The sequence below is a fragment of the Acartia tonsa genome, chromosome 9 (genome assembly GCF_053477335.1).
Source record: "Acartia tonsa isolate MP-2025a chromosome 9, ASM5347733v1, whole genome shotgun sequence".
Classification (NCBI taxonomy): domain Eukaryota; kingdom Metazoa; phylum Arthropoda; class Copepoda; order Calanoida; family Acartiidae; genus Acartia; species Acartia tonsa.
Window position 1 is genome coordinate 20,409,354 of NC_137268.1, and position 9,211 is coordinate 20,418,564.

The 9,211-nt window shown below is 29.2% G+C and overlaps 1 protein-coding gene across 2 annotated transcripts in view; it reads left to right on the top strand.

Annotated features, from left to right (window-relative positions):
• The window catches only part of LOC145328461 (tetraspanin-1-like), a 245,927-nt gene that overhangs the window by 164,687 nt on the left and 72,029 nt on the right, over nucleotides 1-9,211 (top strand). The window lies entirely within an intron of this gene.

The window sequence follows — 9,211 nt, forward strand, 5'->3', positions numbered from 1 at the left end:
TTCAGATAAAAAACCTTACTGCTTTATATCATTGGATACTCTACTAGCAGCGGCTACGCCTCTAGAGGCATATAGGGACCCTTAGGTTGGGGGGGAAGACGAACCCCCCCTTACAATTTCAGTTTTTTTTAATGAATAAGTTAAAAACATTTATTTTGGAGAGTTGATTCTCTTGGGATAGTGATGGTACCCTTCCCCAAAATAGTAATAAACCTTACCAGGACATATAAGAAGCTACCATGTAAAGGAGAACCATATTGGTTCAGTGGTTAGTGAGATCCCTTGGTGCACAAAGACTCACATAGAACGTGTTACTTTATTATAAAGATACATATATACACAGAAACTCTACAATCAGAGTATGTCTGTTTGTTCATCCGTCTGTATAAAAACATTACAGAATATATTTATTTGGTACTAGCGGCTACGCCCCTAGAGGCCTTTAGGGGCACTTGAGAGGGGAAGTAGTGGTTGAATTCTACTATTAGATTTTTATTTTAGACTTAAAAAGAAAAAGTTATTTTTTGTGTGTGAAATGGGGTCCTTTTTTAGGGGTTGATTTCTCCTAGGATGGTGGAGGTACCCTCCCAAAATAAGTTATAAACCTTCCAAGAACCAATGAGAAGCTAAATAGAAAAAAAGAACCATTGATCATTGTTAATTACTATTCAGGGATCTAAAGGGATAAGACAATGACCGCTAAATTGATTTACATTCCCAAATATGATACATGGATAACCCTTCTGTATGTGTCAGTTAATGGTTGAAATGTTGGGCACTTAATTTAATAATCCAACCAAACAAAAATCGCAACAGGTCCCCTTAGTAGTTAAGCCAACGAATAACAAATTCCTATATTAAACTATGGGGACTAGTCTAATAAACAGCCCATTGTCCCATCTCGCTCTGATTAATATATTTTTGTATCTGTATGTTACACTTGCTATTTTCTTTATTTGTATTCTTTTAAACTTAAGAGCTTCACTAATTATGGATGTTGTCTTTTTCCCTTGTTAAATCCAATTACCTAATTCTGGATATTCTTTGAGGTTGATAATTACAATTATATTTTATTAAATGGAAAAAGAACAATTTTATCATAATAAAAGATAAAAATTATTTTATCACTAGCGGTTTTGCCCCTAGAGGCATCTAGGGGCCCTTGATAAGTGGGGGGAAGTTGACCCCTCCCCTACTTTCAGTTTTAGTATGTAAAAGAAAAAGTTTTTTTAAATGTTGGGTAGGAACTAATTTTTTCTAAACTCAAAACTTCTCAGGACCATGAAAAACTTGAACCAAGAAGAACTATATCAGTTAAGCGGTTACAAAGAATCTTCGGTACCGACAGACACCCTAACACACACACACACAAACAGACAGACACAGAAACTGTTACTTTTATATAAGGATTAACAGACACTAAACAACTCCTGAATATGTTGATCCTATTATCAGTCTAAAAAATAGGTCAATAAAGAAGAACCAAATTGGTCCAGCGGTTAGCAAGAACTTTAGGCACAGACAGAAAAAACACACGGACATCCTATCTTTTTTATACAGGGATATAACTTTTAAACGATAGGAAAATTTTTTTTATTTCAGATGATATTTCTCTCCCTGCTTTAAAGCACTATTTATGATACAAAATAGATTGATGTCTGTTTGTCCATCTTTCTGATGCTTAAGAACTGATATGGTTCTTTTTTTACTTTACTATGTAGCTTCTCATTGGTCCTTGGAAGGTTTATAACTTTTTTTGAGAAAGAGAAGAGAAATCGCCCCTTAAAAAAGGACCATAACACACAAAAAAAAATTTTTCTTTTTAAGCCTAAAATAAAAATATAGTTGTTGAATTGAATATAGCAAAATAAATATATTCTGTATTGTTTTTATACAGACAAATGAACAAACAGACATACTCTGATTGTAGAGTTTCTGTGTATATATGTATCTTTATAATAAAGTAACACGTTCTATGTGAGTCTTTGTGCACCAAGGGATCTCACTAACCACTGAACCAATATGGTTCTCCTTTACATGGTAGCTTCTTATATGTCCTGGTAAGGTTTATTACTATTTTGGGGAAGGGTACCATCACTATCCCAAGAGAATCAACTCTCCAAAATAAATGTTTTTAACTTATTCATTAAAAAAAACTGAAATTGTAAGGGGGGGTTCGTCTTCCCCCCCAACCTAAGGGTCCCTATATGCCTCTAGAGGCGTAGCCGCTGCTAGTAGAGTATCCAATGATATAAAGCAGTAAGGTTTTTTATCTGAATCTCAAAATTAGGCAATTAATTATGAATAAAAAAATCACGCAACCTTTCTTTTTAAAAAAATCAATCTTTAAAGTTAATTAATGTGAAAAGTATAAGTTTAAATGAAAAAAAGTCTTTAGTAAGTTCTATTTATTTTTTATGATAAAGATTTTGCAAAAGACGTTTTATTGCTATGTTGATCAGAAATATGTTAGAATTTGTTGTTAGGTTTTTTCTACAAATCTTTATATTGAAAGTCTAAATTTGAAAATTGTGATTTTTTTAAAGCTTATAGTATTTATATCAGTTGTTTGTATCTATAAATAAAAAAAAATATTAAAAATTATTTTTTGTTTGTTTTTTATTAAAGATTTTCATATTTTTTTTCAATTTTTTCCAGAACTTTAAATTGAAAAAAAACCAAAAGACCCCGCTAAAATATTTTGTCTCCACCTGGAATCATCAAAGATTTATGTATATTTTCACCCTACATAGGTCCCAGGGCTCGGCACTTACTTTTGTCTTGATTCAATTGTAGCCCACAGTGAATATTCATCTAAAGTGACAACACAATTATATAATTAATTAATATAAAAAATAAGCTGGATCATACCAAGAAGCCTATATATATACATGCTGATGGAACAAGGGATAGTCTGGTTACAGTCAACCCTTAAATTAACCGCTATAAGCAACCCCCCCTCCCCACCCCTTGAATCTGAAGACGACCTTGGACAAGAATATGGAATTATGAACAGCCAATAAAACAACATCTTTGAATCATTAGCAATTCTAAAGCAAAATATGTAATGAATTGTTACAATTTTTACTGTATTATAAAATATCAACAACAAAAAACAACTAAATAGAAAACAATATATGCCTAATTCAGATACAAATATAAAAAAAAGGTTTGTCCTTTTTGTCTTGTGCTAAACATTATTTTACTCTTATATTGCAAGTACTCTAAACAGAACCTATTCATTTCATAACTTTCAAAATAATTAAAATAATTTTACTCTAAAATCAAAAATTGATTTTCTTAAATTGTCTAGGTTACTTTCATTTAACTTAATTTTGTATCATAAATATCAACTAAGTTCTAAACCTTTTGTTTTGTGCTATTGATTTAATGCTTTCTAGAGTGAGCTTAAACTAAAATGAATTGATCTATTTGATTATGTAAATATTACATTTAACATTTGATTTAAACCTTGATTTTTACTTATCTTTGTTTTCACTTATTATCAAACTTTAGTATACAACATATATATTTGATTTGCAAATTTTACTAATTTTCTCTATTTTTAGAATATTTACAATGACTGAATATGTAGCTATTAATGACACTGTCCAAATAATCCAGTTTAAATGCATGGATATTGTGTATAAAAGGTAGGATTTTTCTCTCTTAAAATTGACTTATAATTCAGGGCAATTTTAAATATATAAAAAAACATTATTATATACTAGTCAATGCTATTTTAACTTTATGGACAAAAAATTTTCTTGAAATTACAACAAAAGTTTTTAATTTTTTTTACTTTTTATCAATCTATAACTAATCATTATTTTCTTCTATGTCTTTAGTTGATTCATGTATCTATCTTTCTACATTCAATTACTTTTTAAAAGCGAAGCTTTTCTATACTTAGGGTCGGTCTGTCCGTCCGTCTGTACGTCCAACCGCCTGTAACAGAAAGCTTTTTTAGTAGTTAGGCATTTTAGAATGTCCTATCGATTTCAAACTTTGCATGGTGATTCCTGCAGTAGTTAGGTACAATTTAGAAAGCGTAGCAACTATATAATCATTACCAGATGTCCGTACGTCCATTTCAAACATGTTGAATTTTAACTTTTTTAACAACAAATTATTATGTGATATGATATCCGATTTTTGGAATACTGATTCCTAGGACAACTAAGTACAATTTTATAAGCTAAGCATCGATATAATCTAGTACCAAACATGTAAGTATGTCCTTAAACAGTATCCTGTATTTAAGCAGTTTTCAACAAATTGACTCATAATTTTGTTTTGACTGTTATACATTTATATTCTGATTATTCAGTTATGACACTCTACAAGTGTTAATGTTCGTTTGTCCTACCACGTCAGAGCTTCGCTTTTTTGGATGTTGTCATCCTTGTTTTTTTACACATAAATGATTAGTGATTAAATATTTACCTAATTTATATTCATGTTTCTAGATGTTCTCTGCTTGCTGCATCTGGTAAATTTTATGTAAAAGGATTGTAAAAATAAAAACATGATAGTCTGGAGGGCACTGTCTATTAATAAGGTAGGCTAGACAACCTTAGACTTAGATTGAATCACTGTAAACTGTAGATTGTTTAAGAAAATATTCAATTCACACACATTATTTCAGCCGTATTTCTCTAAAAACAACTAAGAAAATAACTGACGGATTTACGGACCAAGTGAGTATATACTGGGTGCTTATTAGTTAGAGTGATCATCACATAAAAATCAGCTTTCTATCAGGGAGTAAGGGAGGGGACAATGGATCGAATATTCAATTTTTAGGAGTCTCAGACTTTGGGGACTGGCTTAAAGGGAACATGCAAGAATTTAGCAGTTTCTAACCAATCTTGGGGACCAATTATGAATGACGTCACGCAAAATCATGCATAATCCCGCGGCAAACTAGCGCGTCAACAAAAATATAAACAATAACAAGCAGACGAAAACAATAACAAGCAGACAGAATATTTGATTTTGAAAATTATTTTGTAAATTGAATCATTACATTTTTTATATCTAATTCTTGTTTAATGTTAATTCATTCCGATTAGTGCGTTGTAGAAAGAAATTATATTAAGATTATTAGTTATTATGAGCAAAGCCTTCCTATAATTAGGTCCCGCACATTTGTACGTCCGTAACGGTTAGCTCTTTTCGTTACTTTAGACATGTTAGATGTTTCTTATTGATTTAATGTAAAGGCAAAAGTTTTTTGTCTTTAGCTTAATATTTCTGTAATTAATGATCCGATTAATTTCAAAATTTTAGGGAAAATTCACGAAGTCCTGAGTTGTTCAAGGTTTGTTTATCATTAAAATCTCAAGATGGTGTTATTTTATTTTTCTGTCCTGGATGCTAGGAGCGCAGCTACCAGTTATCCTAAGATATGTTACTTAAACCTTAAGATCTTTAATATTCAGATGTACTTATGTTCTCAACTTTTTTATTTATGTAGTATGAAATTTTGACGCAAGGTATCTCATTTTTATTTCATTAAATGAAATAACTTGAGTTAAAAGTTCTGCAGGAAGGTAATTGTTTTAGTAAGTTTTGTAATATAATTATTTAAAGGCTTTTTCATGTCTAAGCTTTTTAATAAATACAATAAAAAAATTGGGTAAAAGATGTTGTAAAAGTAAAATGGTATGTTTCCTTAATTTTCCGAAGTTTAAATAATAACAACTATGGAAATGAATTGTAAACAAGGGTTTTGATCTCTAGAATCAAAGGCTTGTAGTAAAGCATCAGTTTAAGGATGGTGCATTTCGAATTAAAAACAATTCAAAAAGTCAAAAATTTCCACTAAAGGTTGCTATATTGCAAATACTTGTTTTATCTGGAAATATCTGGGTTTTCAACCTTAAAGGGTCACAACTATAAAATTGAATTAACTGCCCATTGTCCCCTCCCTTACTCCCTGGCTTTCTATCTTTAATAACTTTAGAATAGATAACATTTTCTCATTAGTATTATGGACATACAGACAGGTTTATGGATAGACTGAAAAAAAATGAGTTATCGATTAGATTCGCTACTCAAAACTAAAAGTACTTACAGTCAAGATCTCCAAAACTGTATTTATTATGTGTTTAGGAATGATGGACAGGACAATGATTTTTGATGTGCTTATATGGACCTGCAGGAAAACTTTTTGTCAGGGTAAACTTTTAATAATTCTGTTTTATGAAAATTCAAGCGTTTCTACACTTAGGACAAGTCAATGTGTCTGTTTGTCTGAATATTTGTAATAGATAGCTCAATTTATTCTTGGAGTATTGATTCCTAGGACAGTAAGGTACATTTTTTTAAGCTCAGCATCATTATAGAATTGGAATTAGGAATCTCCCACAAAAAAATTAAGCTCATTACAAGTTTACATTAAGTTACATTTAAGATTCACGATTCTATTACCTATAAAAATAGAAAATCAAAGAGAAGTTTTAAAACTAAAAAGTTAACCAATAATACTGAAACATCTAGGAGTTAATATATTGCAAGAAAAGGAATCTTTTTGTACCTTCACTTCCATCTTAGGCGGTTTTTTGAGATAACTCATTATTAGATGGGCGGCTAATGTTTGTTTGAATGTTGTTTTGTGACATTGTACGTACTTTGAATTGAGTTAATAACTTCACAAAAAATAAGAAGCACAATATTAAACATTTATTTCCAAAATTTACAATTGAAATTATATAACACTTTTTTAGGGATTAACTATTTGGATTCATCATTTTACAGAAAGTTATGGTTTTAATTTTCAGGTATTTAAATTTGATATGGTTTCATTAGAAAAATAGACATACATTGTACAGTAATACATTTATTTTACATTTTTATTGATTTTATAAAAAAAAGTTACTTGTAATTAGTAAATGTTAAAAGTGATACCTTTTTTTACTTTTTTTCTTACAATAGTATAATTTTAAACTCTTAAAACATTAAACATTATCAAGTAGACAACAAATAACATACTTATAACAAAATATAAATTATAGATTTTGGAAAATATTTATTTACAAAATAATAAGTATGAAACCTGAATGTTATACATAGATTTAAAGGATAAGCAAATGAGAAATACAAAAACAACATCAATAAAAACATCCATGTAGGCAAATTTTTAAGCACTTTAATGAGATAAAGTCATAAAAAATAACATTGAAATTTAAGGTAAAATTGCTTCTAAATTTGTGTTTGTTTAAAAGGCAAATTTAATATTTTTAAAAGTGAAGCTTTTCTATAATTAGGTTCGGTCCGTCCATACGTCCGTACGTCCGTCCAAAATAGATAGCTTTTATTAGTTAATTTAGGCATGTTAGAATTGTCCTATCGATTTCAAACTTTGCATGGTGATTCCTGTAGTAGTTAGGTACGATTTAGAAAGCGTAGCAACTCTATAATCATTACCAGAATGTCCGTACGTTTATTTTAAACATGTTGATTTTTCTACTTTTTTAAAAACAAATTTTTATAAGATCTAATTATCCGTTTGATCTGATGTTTGGTATATTGATTCCTGGGACAACAAAGTACAATATTATAAGCGAAGCAACTCTATAATCAAGTCCTAAAAATGTAAGTATGTCCATAAACATTATCCTGTATCAATTAGTTTTTCAACAAATTTACTTACAATTTTGCATCGACTCTTATACTTTTATATTCTGATTATTCAGTTCAGACACTTTACTAGTGTTAATGTCCTACCGTTTCAGTGCTTCGCTTTTATGGATGTTGTAATACTTGTTTTTTTTTATTTTTACACAGGTAATCTTTAATTTTTTTCACATTTAAAAAAAATATAATATTTTATAACAGTCAATTACAAATATTGTTTAATTTTGGCATATTACATTTCCATTTGATTTCACTTCAAATACAATAAACATCTAGGTAGTAAATGTATTACAAACATCATAAATTAAGATATATGATCTTTAATATAAGTATTTACTTTATGACTATTATTTACATTCATATATAAAAACCACCCAATATATATATCTATACTATTATTACTGAGATTGTTATATAGCATGAGAGTAGAAGAATAAACCGAAAATTCACTTGCATTCCATTTGAATTGAACCTCCTATAACCTTTGCTCTTAATTTCAGGAGAGCCCTGACAAGTCAAAAAAAATTATGTTCATTTATAAAAGGGATGTTGGTTTTAAGAGGTCCACAAGCAAATGAATAGAACTTGATCAAAGACATTTTAAACATTTAGTTTTAAATCCATGTAAAGTTTTAAGACCAATTTTTGTTTCTATGATATTTTATTAGGTTTTAAAAAATAATGTTTTGGTATCACAGAATACGTTATTTTATCCAATGAGAACATTCTAGAAAAATAAATTGATTTATAATTAAATATCTAATTTAAAAAGATTTTAAGATATAATTATGATGAAATATAAAATTTTACCACATCTACTTTTCCATCATAAATTATAAATCGGAAAAAACTATTTTATGGTATCTGTGGAGCAGAAGTAGCAAACCTGGAAAAAATTAAAACAAAAAAAAACCCAAAAAGTTGAGGGATTTGATATATAAATGAATTAGATAATCTTATGATGTATTAACATATTTTTAAATAATTTTAATTGATTCTTTTTTACTTGATTCTAACTGAAAAGATTTTCTTTGCAATTGGTAAACAGACAGACCAAAATACAGTAGCTCATAAAATAAAAAAATTTAATGTTTAAATCATTTTCAATAAGTACAGGTATAAAATAAAACAACACCATTTTCTATACATTGAACATACATTTTTTTCATACTCCAGATATGAAATAATAAAATATCTCAATTGAAAGACAGGTTTCAGTAATAAAATTAAGAAATAAAGCTTAAGATAGATACTTTCAAAGTTTTTTTTTCATACTTTAGATAAACACTTTTTTACTTTGTTTTGATTCAGTTTAGCAAATGTTTTTTTCTATCCTTATACTAAAGTAACAGGATGTGTGTCTGTGTGTTTGTGTGTTTGTATGTTTGTGTGTTTGTGTGTTTGTGTGTTAGTGTGTTTGTTTGTACCGAAGGATCTCGCTAACCGCTGAACCGATCGGGTTCTCCTTAACAGGGTAGCTTCTCATAGGTCCCGGGAAGGTTTATAACTATTTTCTTGGGTGGTGGGACATCCCCAACCGCCCCCAAAAAATGAAAAATCCCCCCCCCAT